The sequence below is a fragment of the Danio rerio genome, chromosome 4 (assembly GCF_052040795.2).
Source record: "Danio rerio strain M-AB ecotype USA chromosome 4, GRCz13ab, whole genome shotgun sequence".
NCBI classification, from domain to species: Eukaryota; Metazoa; Chordata; class Actinopteri; order Cypriniformes; family Danionidae; genus Danio; species Danio rerio.
The window spans coordinates 41,695,010-41,710,000 of record NC_141024.2 but is presented as its reverse complement, the minus strand read 5'-3'; the positions used below and the strand labels follow the sequence as shown (position 1 = coordinate 41,710,000).

The 14,991-nt window shown below is 41.9% G+C and overlaps 2 protein-coding genes and 12 non-coding genes across 14 annotated transcripts in view; 7 read left to right on the top strand and 7 right to left on the bottom strand.

Moving 5' to 3' along the window:
* Positions 1–14,991, top strand: part of LOC148680782 (NACHT, LRR and PYD domains-containing protein 3-like) — a 463,735-nt gene that overhangs the window by 325,241 nt on the left and 123,503 nt on the right. The window lies entirely within an intron of this gene.
* Positions 1–14,991, bottom strand: part of LOC148680790 (uncharacterized) — a 796,717-nt gene that overhangs the window by 713,436 nt on the left and 68,290 nt on the right. The gene's annotated exons all lie outside the window — the stretch shown is intronic.
* Positions 673–744, top strand: trnae-uuc (transfer RNA glutamic acid (anticodon UUC)). The gene has a single exon. It is a non-coding gene; the product is annotated as a tRNA-Glu (tRNA).
* trnay-gua (transfer RNA tyrosine (anticodon GUA)) lies at positions 833–919 on the top strand. The gene is given in 2 exon segments: positions 833–869; positions 884–919. It is a non-coding gene; the product is annotated as a tRNA-Tyr (tRNA).
* trnae-uuc (transfer RNA glutamic acid (anticodon UUC)) lies at positions 2,708–2,779 on the top strand. The gene has a single exon. It is a non-coding gene; the product is annotated as a tRNA-Glu (tRNA).
* On the top strand, positions 2,868–2,954 carry trnay-gua (transfer RNA tyrosine (anticodon GUA)). The gene is given in 2 exon segments: positions 2,868–2,904; positions 2,919–2,954. It is a non-coding gene; the product is annotated as a tRNA-Tyr (tRNA).
* Positions 3,040–3,111, bottom strand: trnae-cuc (transfer RNA glutamic acid (anticodon CUC)). The gene has a single exon. It is a non-coding gene; the product is annotated as a tRNA-Glu (tRNA).
* On the top strand, positions 3,407–3,479 carry trnar-acg (transfer RNA arginine (anticodon ACG)). Its single transcript has one exon. It is a non-coding gene; the product is annotated as a tRNA-Arg (tRNA).
* On the bottom strand, positions 6,703–6,784 carry trnas-cga (transfer RNA serine (anticodon CGA)). Its single transcript has one exon. It is a non-coding gene; the product is annotated as a tRNA-Ser (tRNA).
* On the bottom strand, positions 7,735–7,816 carry trnas-uga (transfer RNA serine (anticodon UGA)). The gene has a single exon. It is a non-coding gene; the product is annotated as a tRNA-Ser (tRNA).
* Positions 8,516–8,597, bottom strand: trnas-uga (transfer RNA serine (anticodon UGA)). The gene has a single exon. It is a non-coding gene; the product is annotated as a tRNA-Ser (tRNA).
* trnas-uga (transfer RNA serine (anticodon UGA)) lies at positions 9,981–10,062 on the bottom strand. Its single transcript has one exon. It is a non-coding gene; the product is annotated as a tRNA-Ser (tRNA).
* On the bottom strand, positions 10,179–10,251 carry trnak-uuu (transfer RNA lysine (anticodon UUU)). The gene has a single exon. It is a non-coding gene; the product is annotated as a tRNA-Lys (tRNA).
* Positions 13,168–13,254, top strand: trnay-gua (transfer RNA tyrosine (anticodon GUA)). Its single transcript is given in 2 exon segments — positions 13,168–13,204; positions 13,219–13,254. It is a non-coding gene; the product is annotated as a tRNA-Tyr (tRNA).

Genomic DNA, 14,991 nt, shown 5'->3' with positions numbered 1-14,991 from the left:
AGCCCTAGGCCCAACCACACGGTAACCTGCTGTGTTTTATTCAATTTTACCCCTACCCCAACCCTAAACACAACCTCAGAGTAAGCAGTTTATATATTTTTTTATTTTTATGAATGTCTACTACAGCTACATCAATCGCAAACCCAGCCTACGTGCGGTATAAGTGCCTACCACTTAGAGGTCATCCAGCCGACTTGCAGTGTAATCTCCTCCACTTGTAGGTCTCTGAGCTGCAGCAACACCTAAGGGCTCTGACACACAGACACAAAAGAAACCATTGCTTTTAACCTACTCTTGGAGAGGAGAGAGTCTCCGACCCTGGATCTCAGGTCTTCTATGGAGGGACTGTCAGGAATCCTGTAAGAGCATCCCATCCACACAACCTCTTGCCATAAAAACAAAGCAGAATGTGTGGTGAAGGAACTCCGGGTTGACAGAGCCTTGTCCTTGCTTCAAGCAAAGTGCTAACAAGGTGCTGAACAGAGTGACAGTGGCACAAAGGTTAGCGCTTATGACTACGGATCAGAAGATTCTCGGTTTACGGAAACCAAGAAACTGTGTATGAGAGAGTGCGTAAGTGTATGAGTGGCACTTGTGCAAGCGGAGCAGGGACGTGCCAGCGATCAGAATGAACTGGAGTTTGTGCCAAGACTGGGTTTTAAGATTGGCAGTTCCCATATGGTCTAGCGGTTAGGATTCCTGGTTTTCACCCAGGCGGCCCGGGTTCGACTCCCGGTATGGGAAGGCTTGAGTGCTTTTGCTTCTGTCCTTTTTGGCCAGCGGTCGGACTGCAGCTACCTTATAGGATGTGGTTGTGGAACTGCCCCTTAAGCCTTTGATAGCTCAGTTGGTAGAGCGGAGGACTGTAGGTGGGATGATGTCAATCCTTAGGTTGCTGGTTCGACTCCGGCTCGAAGGACATCTTTTGCGCTCAGAGCCGCTTTCTTGCCTTCGATAAGTGAGTTCACCAATGCTCAAAGTTCAGCATGGAGGTGAAAAGGAAGTGCCCTGACCGGGAATAGAACCCGGGCCGCGGCAGTGAGAGCACCGAATCCTAACCACTAGACCACCAGGGAAGGTCTGGCTGAAGCTTGCCCTCAAGTCGTGTCCTCTTTCCAATCAGCATGCTACTGAGCACTGCTGACGCGGACTGGGCCAGTGGCGCAATGGATAACGCGCCTGACTACGGATTAGAAGATTCTAGGTTCGACTCCTGGCTGGCTCGTTCAGGATTTTTTTGCGTTGCTCTCAGTGCAGTGCGGTCGCGGTTTGCCCCTGCCGGAGTTGTTCGGTTCTACTCTGGAGTGAATCGAGTTTCTGGGGCCGCCAGCACAGAGCCTGTGGTGTGCTCTCCTGGGTTCAAAGGCTGCCCCAACTGCTCTCATGTCTTGGTCCCGTACATCCCTCAGGACTTCCAGAAGAAACCAGTACAGCCACTCTCCTGGGAAGACGGCAGTGACAGCTTGTAGACCAAAATATTTGCTGTGAGGCTAAGGCGTTCTACTGCAGCACAGATACGCATTCGAAAAGCAGACAATATTCAAAAACAAAGTGCCAGCCTAAAACAAGATTGCTGTGAAAATGACCACCTCAGACAAGTGTGAGCAATGTTTCAGTCTCTGTTATATGTCGGCAAATATGCCACACAGTGCAGACGCTCATACTACTGAAAAGGAAGTTACCTGACTGAAAAAGGTATAAATAGAAATCAGAGCCTGCTCCAAATGGCCTGGTCAGCTCCAAGCGGGTGAGACTTGAGCTCCAAGTGGGCTGTAAAAACCTCCTGGAGTTTTCATTCATTTAATGTCTGGTGCAAGACACTGCGTCCAACCAGTTATGTTTGAATGTCAAACCTACCCCAATCCTTAACCCAACCTCACAGTTTCCTGCTGTGTTTTATCAACCTCCCAACCTACCCCAACTCCTAACCCAACCTCACAGTAACAAACCTCCATGTGGGTTTCATTGATTCAATGTCTCGTACATGGCACAGAATACAACCTATCGCAGTTTATTGAAATCACACCTACCCCAGCCCTAGGCCCAACCTCACGGTAACCTGCTGTGTTTTATTCAATTTTACTCCTACCCCAACCCTAAACACAACCTCAGAGTAAGCAGTTTATAAATATTTTTTTATTTTTATGAATGTCTACTACAGCTACATCAATCGCAAACCAAGCCTACGTGCGGCATAAGTGCCTACCACTTAGAGGTCATCCAGGCAACTTGCAGTGTAATCTCCTCCACTTGTAGGTCTCTGAGCTGCAGCAATACCTAAGCGCTCTGACACACAGACACAAAAGAAACCATTTGTTTTTAACCTCCTCTTGGAGAGGAGAGAGTCTCCGACCCTGGATCTCAGGTCTTCTATGAAGGGACTGTCAGGAATCCTGTAAGAGCATCCCATCCACACAACCTCTTGCCATAAAAACAAAGCAGAATGTGTGGTGAAGGAACTCCGGGTTGACAGAGCCTTGTCCTTGCTCCAAGCAATGTGCTAACAAGGTGCTGAACAGAGTGACGGTGGCTCAAAGGTTAGCGCTTATGACTACGGATCAGAAGGTTCTCGGTTACGGAAACCAAGAAACTGTGTATGAGAGAGTGCGTACGTGTATGAGTGGCACTTGTGCAAGCGGAGCAGGGACATGCCAGCGATCAGAATTAACTGGAGTTTGTGCCAAGACTGGCTTTCCAAAGTGGCAGTTCCCATATGGTCTAGCGGTTAGGATTCCTGGTTTTCACCCAGGCGGCCCGGGTTCGACTCCCGGTATGGGAAGGCTTGAGTGCTTTTGCTTCTGTCCTTTTTGGCCAGCGGTCGGACTGCAGCTACCTTATAGGATGTGGTTGTGGAACTGCCCCATAAGCCTTCGATAGCTCAGTTGGTAGAGCGGAGGACTGTAGGTGGGATGATGGCAATCCTTAGGTCGCTGGTTCGACTCCGGCTCGAAGGACATCTTTTGCGCTCAGAGCCGCTTTCTTGCCTTCGCCAAGTGAGTTAACCACTCCTCAAAGTTCAGCATGGAGGTGAAAAGGAAGTTCCCTGACCGGGAATCGAACCCGGGCCGCGGCGGTGAGAGCGCCGAATCCTAACCACTAGACCACCAGGGAAGGTCTGCGTAAAGGTTGGCCTCAAGTCTAGCTGTGGGCCTCCACCCAGGTGTGCTGCAGCTGCTCTGACAAAAATAACTAACGTTTGCAACCTCCTCCTGGAGAAGAGAAAGTCTCAGAGCCTGGATCACAGTTCTTCTTGGGAGGGACTGTCACATGCTCGGTGTAAGAGCATCCTATCGACACCACAACTTGCCATGACAACAAAGCACAGCATGCGTTTTAGGAACTCCATGTTCACCGAGCCGTGTCCTCTTTCCAAGGACCATGCTAATGAGCACTGCTGCTGCGGACTGGGCCAGTGGCGCAATGGATAACGCGTCTGACTACGGATCAGAAGATTCTAGGTTCGACTCCTGGCTGGCTCGTTCAGGACTTTTTTGCGTTGCTCTCAGTGCAGTGCGGTCGCGGTTTGCCCCTGCCGGAGTTGTTCGGTTCTACTCTGGAGTGAATCGAGTTTCTGGGGCCGCCAGCACAGAGCCTGTGGGGTGCTCTCCTGGGTTCAAAGGCTGCCCCAACCGCTCTCATGTCTTGGTCCCGTACATCCCTCAGGACTTCCAGAAGAAACCAGTACAGCCACTCTCCTGGGAAGACGGCAGTGACAGCTTGTAGACCAAAATGTTTGCTGTGAGGCTAAGGCGTTGTACTGCAGCACAGATACGCATTTGAAAATCAGACAATATTCAAAAACAAAGTGCCAACCTAAAACAAGATTGCAGTCAAAATGACCACCTCAGACAAGTGTGAGCAATGTTTCAGTCTCTGTTATATGTCAGCAAATATGCCACACAGTGCAGACTGGGCCAGTGGCGCATACTGGCACCTGTAAGTCGTGGTTATTCTTGGCTACACCGGCCAATCACGTTCCGAGTTGGAACCAAGATTTTTTTTAATTCATGGTTACGCTGGCCAATCACGTCCCGAGCTGGAACCAAGATTCACCCTATTCTTGGTTACGGCAGCCAATCATGTTCCGAGTTACAATGAACGCTATGGCCAATCAGAGCCCTTATACCATTCAAGATTTGTACTGTAATAACAGATTTCGTTGCAGATTAATTCGGACAACAATTGCAAACTAAGTATTTTTATAACAAGTTGGTTTAAATGAATAACCATTACAGTAACATTAATTACTACAACACGATTATTATATGATTGTTATAGATGTTGTATAACGTTATTTGGTAAGATTAACTTAGCCGACCAAGCACTCTTTATAGTTTTACTACAAACATTTTAATGCAGTTATTATACATTACAACACTTTATATTATCATTTACTACCATAGTTACAATAATGCCCGTGCATTATTCTAACACATCAATGAATCACTCACTTATAATAAATATAAGGCTCATTTCATCAGTCACTGATTATAAACAAATATTATAATAACGCTCACATATGACTACATCACTAATCATAAACTAATCTAATAAATCAATCACAAAACAAAAAAACAATATGGATCACGCATGAATGCATCACTAATAATAAACCAATAATAGAATAATGCTCACACATTAATTCATCACTAATAATAAAGCTACAATATAAGGGTCACACATTAATGCATCTTCAATAATAAACCAATAATATAATAATGCACACGCATTAATTCATCCCTAATTATAATCCAGTAACAAAGTTAACATTAATAATCTTCTTTAATTTTCTATTTCACAGACATAGATTAAATTACTAACAGACTAAAATATAAGTAACTTCAATTTAAAGTAATAGTTTGATATATTGAATATGTATGAAGACAGTTGTGCCTTGTCTACTAAAGAAAGAAAATTGATTGATTTATGTTTAATACAAGCAAGGTGTTGTATTGCTTTATGCTGGAAAAAAGTTAATCGTCCCTCCATTGGATTTTGGTTGAGAAACCTTATAACATGCTTGGCTCTTGAAAAGCTCACATATATAATAAGGAAAAAAATCCTCTGAATTTTGTGACATCTGGGAGTTGTTTTTGAACTTTGTAAAAAACGGAGATATTGAAGAAGCTTCGGAAGTCTGAAATTGTGGGATGTTAATTGGTGCTTGTTTTTTTATTTATTTATTATATTTTTTATGTATATGTGTAATTTTTTTTTTATTGCATTTTTTATTATTTATTTATTTTTATATATATTTTTTCCTAAGCCTGTCTAGGGTAAGTTTTGGGTTCAATACTCAATAAAGACATGTTATACAAAAGTAATAGTTTGAATGCACTGCTTTTACATGTAATAAAACAGTAGTTTTCAAAATGTAGAAAATATTTTCTTTTTGGAAATGAAAATGTTGTCTTCAAAAAAAAAAGTCATCAGGGAATCATCAGGGTGAAAAGAGAGGTATAGCTGGGTATCATCAGCATCGCAGTGGTAGGAAAATCCATGTTTCTGGATGACTTGTCCTAAAGATGTTGTGTAGATGGAGAAGAGAAGTGGCCCAAGAACAAAGCCTTGAGATACCCCACTGTTTAGATGCTGTAGGTTGGACACCTCTCCCCTCCAAGACACCCTGAATGACATGATGGTGTGGTACCCACATAAACGTTGGCCAACTTACTGAAAAATAATTTTAGGTTTACTTTTAAATGGGTCAGATGATATATTTTCCTTTCAATATACACACAATCACACAGATACTTATGCATATATAAAGAGTAAAAATGCTGGGTATTAACACTGATTATGATTTTGTGCTATATAAATAAAACTTGAACTTGAGTTGCATTTAGAATTTGAACTTGAAATAGGGTTGAAGTTTATTTAATCATAAATGCAGATCAGATCTGTTGATTAAATCTTTGTAAATAATTTATACTATAACAACTGTACTTGTCTTTTTATGGAATGTTGCCTAAATGGGATCTGATACAGATAATCTTATACCCAATGAAAAAATGACAAAGACACATATTTAAAAACTTATTTTAATTGTTTTAATATTTGATGTTGTTTTTATTTTAATACAGAAGCTCTGAAAACCTTTTGTAAAATGAAAAAGATTTTCCAGTACCTTGTTTACATGTTTCTGCATTATTCCAGACGTTCTGAGTTATTTGTGTTTTGTATTCACTTATCTACTATTAAAAATAGTGTCAATGTGGCATAACTGTGTTAAATGCTCATAAGTTTCTGTTACTGGTAAGTTGCCAGATAAGATTTTGTTATCTTACATATCTCTCTGTAAGCAAACACTGGCCTCTGCTCTGTTCTCCCTCACAATAGAGTTAAATTACACTTCTCTGACTGCTGTTCTGTCTGCTCGTCTGTCCACAGGCTTATAATTGTATGGCTGTGGTCTTTCGTTTGTGTGAGTCTCTCAAAATATTTTATCTCGGCATCCAAACGCGCACCACGATCAGTTGTCTTCATAGTGTTTATATGCGCAAACTCCAAGATCCTACGTCACTTCCGGTCTGGCGAACTTCTGTGTGTCATATGTCTTTAAAAATGGAAGGCCCCCAGGGCAGCTAGCTGGCATCTGCTGCCGTTTTGCCTTTCCCTTCCAGCACATCCCTTTTCCCAAGAAACAATGGAATTGCAAACAATCATGGAAGGTCGCAAACTAAGACCTGCACACTGCCTGAACGTAGTCGGCAGGATTCGAACCTGCGCAGGGAGACCCCAATGGATTTCGAGTCCATCGCCTTAACCACTCGGCCACAACTACAAGACTTCCTGTACAGCCATGTCCTCATTCCCAGTACACGTGTTGTGCATCCAGATGTAACTTTGAGCAAGCGATAGCTCAACGGCAAAAGCTGTGGCTCCACAAAAAGGGTTATACGCCCGAACAGGGACTTGAACCCTGGACCCTCAAATTAAAAGCCTGATGCTCTACCAACTGAGCTATCCGGGCTCCAAAGCAAAGCTTTACAAGTAGGTAATGTTTATGGTTGTGGTCGGCGCAGACCTTTACGGTACACAAAAGTTTACCGTGAGGTGGGGTTTAGGCTTATGGTTGGTGTAGATGTTGCTAAAACACAACAGATTACTGTGAGGTTGGGTTTATGGTTTTTGTAGGTGTAGACATCAGTACAACACAATAGATAGGACTCCATGTCATGTAGGAGACAATAAATGGATCAATAGCAACTGCAGAAGGTCTCTCTGTTGTTGTGGCAATGAATGGAGACTTAACAATTGAAAAGATTCCTTCCATGGCTTAGAAGCATGACTAGATCAATGCTTATCTTCACAGCATGCTGGCTTCAAAGGTCCCGTTGCTCATATCGAATCCCTAGTCTTCCACACTTTAGGAAACATTCAGGACGTTCCAGTAGCACAGCCTGCACTAAAAGGAGGCTGGATATTAAGGATGGCGACACAGAGTGCAACCCCAATGTCACCTTGAAAAACTTGCCGTGACCCGGATTCGAACCGGGGTTGCTGTGGCCACAACGCAGAGTACTAACCACTATACGATTATGGCGAGCTCAGAAAAGCTGCTGAACATTCATTCTCTGTCATATGTCTTTAAAAATGGAAGACCCCCAGGGTAGCTAGCTGGCATCTGCTGCTGTTTTGCCTTTCCCTTCCAGCACATCCCTTTTTCCAAGAAACAATGGAATTGCAAACAATCATGGAAGGTCGCAAACTAAGTCCTGTACACTGACTGGACGTAGTCGGCAGGATTCGAACCTGCGCAGGGAGACCCCAATGGATTTCAAGTCCATCGCCTTAACCACTCGGCCACGACTACAAGACTGCCCGTACAGCCATGCCCTCATTCCGAGTACACGTGTTGTGCATCCAGATGTAACTTTAAGCAAGCGATAGCTCAACGGAAAAAGCTGTAGCTCCACAAAAAGGCTTATACGCCCGAACAGGGACGTGAACCTTCGACCCTAAGATTAAGAGTTTGATGCTCTAGCGACTGAGCTATCCGGGCTCCATGGCAAAGCATGACAAATAGGTCAAATAGGTCAAATAGTCCTTCCATGGCTTAGAAGCATGACTAGATCAATGCTTATCTACACAGCATGCTGGCATCAAAGGTCCCGTTGCTCATATCGAATCCCTAGTCTTCCACACTTTAGGAAACATTCAGGACGTTCCAGTAGCACAGCCTGCACTAAAAGGAGGATGGAGATTAAGGATGGCGACACAGAGTGCAACGCCAATGTCACCTTGAAAAACCTATTGTGATTTGGATTCGAACCGGAGTTGCTGCGGCCACAACGCAGAGTACTAACCACTTTACGATCACAGCGAGCTACAGAAAAGCTGCTAGATGTTTATTCTCTGTCATATGTCTTTAAAAATGGAAGGCCCTCAGGGCAGCTAGCTAGCATCTGCTGCCGTTTTGCCTTTCCCTTCCAGCACATCCCTTTTCCCAAGAAACAATGGAATTGCAAACAATCATGGAAGGTCGCAAACTAAGTCCTGCACACTGCCTGGACGTAGTCGGCAGGATTCGAACCTGCGCAGAAAGAACCCAATGGATTTCAAATCCATCGCCTTAACCACTCGGCCACGACTACAAGACTGCCTGTACAGCCATGTCCTCATTCCGAGTACACGTGTTGTGCATCCAGATGTAACTTTAAGCAAGCGATAGCTCAACGGAAAAAGCTGTGGCTCCACAAAAAGGCATATACGCCCGAACAGTGACTTGAACCTTGGACCCTCAGATTAAGAGTCTGATGCTCTAGCGACTGAGCTATCCGGGCTGCATGGCAAAGCATGACAAGTAGGCAATGTTTATGGTTGTGGTCGGCGCAGACCTACTAACCTCTATACCAGGGGTCTCAAACTCGCAGCTCGTGGGCCATTTGCTGCCCTCAGTGTAATATTTTGTGGCCCGCGCCGACCGCTGTACTCTGACAGAATCAGCGGAGCGGGGAGAGAGAGCGCTCCCCGCTCCGCTGATTCTATGCGTACACAGCGCGCTTGTCACTCAATGCGCGTTGTCGCGCGCGTTCTGATCAGCTGTGTTGTCGCGCGCGTACTCAAGAGCGGTGTTATCGCGCGCCTACTGAAGGGCAGGACCGAGGGTGTGTCGCGTCGCGGGGGCACTTTTAATCATTTTGGAAGGGCACTTTCTATGCAAGACTAAAAAGGACATGTGCTCTGCACAGGTTGAGCCCTATGTGTGCACGTGCCTGCGCCTGCATCATATATATATTATCAGCCTGATCTCACGAATTAGATCGTACGAATTCATACGAATTAGCCACTAAATGAAAAAGTTACGAATTGCCGTGAGATTGTGTTGATATTATAGGTAGATACAGACTGATGTGACTGGAGTGGGGTGGGGGTGTTTTATTTATACATATATACGCCTTTTTTTTAGGTGAGGGAATGGAAGTTTTGAGTGAGTTCCCCCACTTTTTTCCCTAGGACTTCAATAAGTCAAAGTACAGGTCTAGACTTGATGATGATCATCTTCAAGCCATACTGAGGGTCTCAACTGCTTCCGCTCTAAAGCCAAATGTGGTTCAGATTTGTGAGAAGAAGCGCTGTCAAGTGTCTGGCAGCAAGAAGTAGGCAAAAGATGCCATGTTCAGAAGAACTGTTCATAATCTTCACTCAATGTTCTATTAATGTTCAGGACACTTCATGTTCAGAAGAAATAATTAAAACTGTTAATAATGACATTTGAGGACTTTTTTTTGTGAAATCCCAGCCTCACCCAGACTTTGCCTCCTGCAGCCCCCGGGTAAATTGAGTTTGAGACCCCTGCTCTATACGATCACGGCGAGCTATGGGAAAGCCACTGGATGTTCATTCTGAGTCATATGTCTTTAAAAATGGAAGCTGCCGTTTTGCTTTTCCCTTTCAGCACATCCCGTTTCCCAAGAAACAATGGAATTGCAAACAATTATGGAAGGTTGCAAACTAAGTCCTGCGCACTGCCTGGACGTAGTCAGCAGGATTCGAACCTGTGCAGGGAGACCCCAATGGATTTCAAGTCCATCGCCTTAACCACTCTGCCATGACTACAAGACTGCCTGTACAGCCATGTCCTCATTCCGAGTACACGTGTTGTGCATCCAGATGTAACTTTCAGCAAGCGATAGCTCAACGGCAAAAGCTGTGGCTCCACAAAAAGTCTTGTACGCCCGAACAGGGACTTGAACCCTGGACCCTCAGATTAAAAGTCTGATGCTCTACCAACTGAGCTATCCAGGCTCCATTACATAGCTTCACTTAGCTTATGGTTGGTGTAGATGTTGCTAAAACACAACATATTACTGTGAGGTTGGGTTTATGGTTGATGTAGGTGTAGACATCAGTACAACACAATAGATAGGACTCCCTTTTGAGCACATCCTTTTCCCAAGAAACAATGGAATTGCAAACAATCATGGAAGGTAGCAAACTAAGTCCTGTGCACTGCCTGGACGTAGTCGGCAGGATTCGAACCACGTGTTGCTCTATTCTCATCCATTTCCTGTGACACCTTAGTTGTTTACTCAGGCTTTCTCCCGGTCTCTTCTCATCCAATTCTTGTGACCCTTAGTTGTTTACTCAGGCAATTTCCCCTTTCTAACTCTACATAGCACCTTAATTCTTTTAATGGTATGCAAGTCCACAAGCAGACCACACACACCTCAAAGAACACAAAATCCACCTCAATATCAAGTAAAATATTATTTACTGTCATCATGACAAAGAGAAAAGAAATCAGTTAATAGAAATAAGTTTTTAAAACTACTATGCTTAGAAATGTGCTGAAACAATCTCCCCTGCATTAAAAAGAAATTGGGGAAAAAAGTAAACATGGGCGCTAATAATTCAGGGGGGCTAATAATTGTGACTTCAACTGTATATATTATATATATATATATATATATATATATATATATATATATATATATATAATCTATATGTATTACATTTTATGTATTACGACAGTTTAAACTATCGCGTATTGCTTCAGATCGGTCATTGCAGACGTTGGTCACGTAAACAGCAACAAACAAACATGATACATCTAATTAACACCAAATTATATGTAAAATGATTAAAGAACTGTGTCATTTCATGAAAACATATAAATCTGGATCAATTAAATCAGGGATTGTAAATATTGCCTCAGAAATTAACAGCTCGAGTTTGAATAGATCGCCTTAGCCATCAACAGTTTACTGCTCACTCATGATTTAAGCGATTCACTACAATGGTTGTAACTGAACACCGAATTTAATTTTCAACTATTTAGGGCTAATTTAATACAGAACTTAAATATTAACTCTTAAATTTGAAAGGCTAAACTTACCTGGTTGATCAGACATGAGACGCAAGCAGCAGCTGAAGCAGAGGTCATTAGCGATGCAAAATTCAGCAATGTCTTTGGTCAGAATAACCACATAATGAAGACGACCAAAAATACTTTATTTGATGCATGCACACACACACACACACACACACACACACACACACACACACACACACACACAAATACACACACACATATATATATATATATATATATATATATATATATATATATATATATATATATATAATGCTGCAAAATACTGTGAATTAACTACTCTATATTAACTGTAAATTACTTATCTACTAAAAAGAGATACTGTTATTTCATTTATATTTGTTATTAGCAAAACTGAAGAGGCTGATTAAATAAAAGAAAAATTCACAAAAAATATTGTTTCATTAGTATTTTAATTTAATATGTTTATTTATAAAGTATTATATAATGTTTACTGATTTTTTTATAATGTAATGTGTATATGTTTATATTATACATTATACTTTAAGAAAAATCAAAGGTCAAAAAAACATCCTATACTATTGTGATCTAAAAAAATAATTAATTGACATAATCAAAAATATATTATGGAAAAATAAATTTCTAATCACAGTCTAATGAATCTAAAAATCAAAATCAGATCCTAAAGACAAAGTGGAAATTCCAATAAATTAAGTCATAATGCCCCAAAAGATTTTAAAATATATAGGACAAAGTGAAAATCCTATAAGAAAAATTCTGAATGTCCATTATAATTTTGAAATCCATTGCAGATGCTCATACTACTATCAGTTATGTTTGAATGTCAAACCTACCCCAATCCTTAACCCAACCTCACAGTTTCCTGCTGTGTTTTATCAACCTCCCAACCTACCCCAACTCTTAACCCAACCTCACAGTAACAAACCTCCATGTGGGTTTCATTGATTCAATGTCTCGTACATGGCACAGAATACAACCTATCGCAGTTTATTAAAATCACACCTACCCCAGCCCTAGGCCCAACCTCACAGTAACCTGCTCTGTTTTATTCAATTTTACTCCTACCCCAACCCTAAACACAACCTCAGAGTAAGCAGTTTATAAATATTTTTTTATTTTTATGAATGTCTACTACAGCTACATCAATCGCAAACCCAGCCTACGTGCGGCATAAGTGCCTACCACTTAGAGGTCATCCAGCCGACTTGCAGTGTAATCTCCTCCACTTGTAGGTCTCTGAGCTGCAGCAACACCTAAGCGCTCTGACACACAGACACAAAAGAAACCATTGCTTTTAACCTCCTCTTGGAGAGGAGAGAGTCTCCGACCCTGGATCTCAGGTCTTCTATGGAGGGACTGTCAGGAATCCTGTAAGAGCATCCCATCCACACAACCTCTTGCCATAAAAACAAAGCAGAATGTGTGGTGAAGGAACTCCGGGTTGACAGAGCCTTGTCCTTGCTTCAAGCAATGTGCTAAATAGGTGCTGAACAGAGTGACGGTGGTGCAAAGGTTAGCGTTCATGACAATGGATCAGAAGATTCTCGTTTACGGAAACCAAGAAACTGTGTATGAGAGAGTGCGTAAGTGTATGAGTGGCACTTGGGCAAGCGGAGCGGAGCAGGGATGTGCCAGCAATCAGAATAAACTGGAATTTGTGCCAAGACTGGGTTTCAAAAGTGGCAGTTCCCATATGGTCTAGCATTTAGGATTCCTGGTTTTCACCCAGGCGGCCCGGATTCGACTCCTGGTATGGGAAGGGTTGAGTGCTTTTGCTTCTGTCCTTTTTGGCCAGCGGTCGGACTGCAGCTACCTTATAGGATGTGGTTGTGGAAGTACCCTGGAAGCCTTCGATAGCTCAGTTGGTAGAGCGGAGGACTGTAGTTGGGATGTTGGCAATCCTTAGGTCGCTGGTTCGACTCTGGCTCGAAGGACATATGTTGCCTTTTCGAAGAGAGCTCAGCACTGCTCGAAGTTCACCATGGAGGTGAAAAGGAAGCTACCTGACTGGGAATTGAAATTGGGCCGCAGCAGTGAGAGCCCTGAATCCTTACCACTAGACCACCAGGGAAGGTCTGGTTGCCCTCAAGTCTAGCTGTGGGCCTCCACCCAGGTGTGTTGCAGCTGCTCCAAAAATAACTCTAACGTTTGCAACCTCCTCCTGGAGTAAAGAAAGTCTCAGAGCCTGGATCACAGTTCTTCTTGAGAGGGACTGTCACATGCTCTGTGTAAGAGCATCTTATCGACACCACAACTTGCCATGACAACAAAGCACAGCATGCGTTGAAGGAACTCCATGTTCACCGAGCCGTGTCCTCTTTCCAAGCAGCATGCTAATGAGCACTGCTGACGTAGACTGGGCCAGTGGCGCATACTGCCACCTGTAAGTCGTGGTTATTCTTGGTTACACCGGCCAATGACGTCCCGAGCTGGAACCAAGATTCACCTTATTCTTGGTTACGGCAGCCAATCATGTTCCGAGTTACAATGAACGCTATGGCCAATCAGAGCCCTTATAACATTCATGATTTCTATTGTACTAACAGATTTTGTTGCAGATTAATTCAGACAACAATTGCAAAGAAAGTATTTTTATAACAAGTTGGTTTAAATAACCATTACAGTAACATTAATTACTACAACACGATTATTAAATGATTGTTATAGATGTTATATAATGTTATTTGGTAAGATTAACGTTAGCCGACCAAGCACACTGTACAGTTTTACTACAAACATTTTAATGCAGTTATTATACATTACAACACTTTATATTATCATTTACTACCATAGTTACAATAATGCCCGTGCATTATTCTAACACATTAATGAATCACTTCACTAATAATAAATATAAGGCTCATTTCATCAGTCACTGATTATAAACAAATATTATAATAACGCTCACATATGACTACATCACTAATCATAAACTAATCTAATAACGCTCACGCATAATACATCCCTAATCACAAAGCAAAAAACAATATGGATCACGCATGATTGCATCACTAATAATAAACCAAGAATAGAATAATGCTCACATTAATTCATCACTAATAATAAAGCTACAATATAAGGGTCACACATTAATACATCACCAATAATAAAAGAATAATATAATAATGCACACGCATTAATTCATCACTAATTGTAAACCAGTAACAAAGTTAACATTAATATTCTTCTTTAATTTTCTATTTCACAGGCATAGATTAAATTTAGTGACAGACTAAAATGTAAGTAACTTCAATTTAAAGTAATAGTTTGGATGCACTGCATTTACATATAATAGAACAGTAGTTTTCAAAATGTAGAAAATATTTTCTTTTTGAAAATGAAAATATTGTCTTAAAAAAATTGACATTACAAAGAGATAACATAGAATTTCACTTATTCGCTGTCTCAACTAGGACAAAAATTGTTATTAATGGTATAATTATTTTAATATCTCACCACCCGTTTACTGTCACAGTACATCTTTCTCCAACTATGGCTGTAAATAGTTGGCTAAAATCTGTTTGTCTGCTGACATTGCTCCAAATATCTTCTTTGTGTTCCTAAAAACAAAGAAATTTAAATGTATTTGGTACAACTTGAGGGTGAGTAAATTTTAATATTTGTGGAACCTATGTATTACTTTAACCAATGTGTTACTAGATGGAACCTCG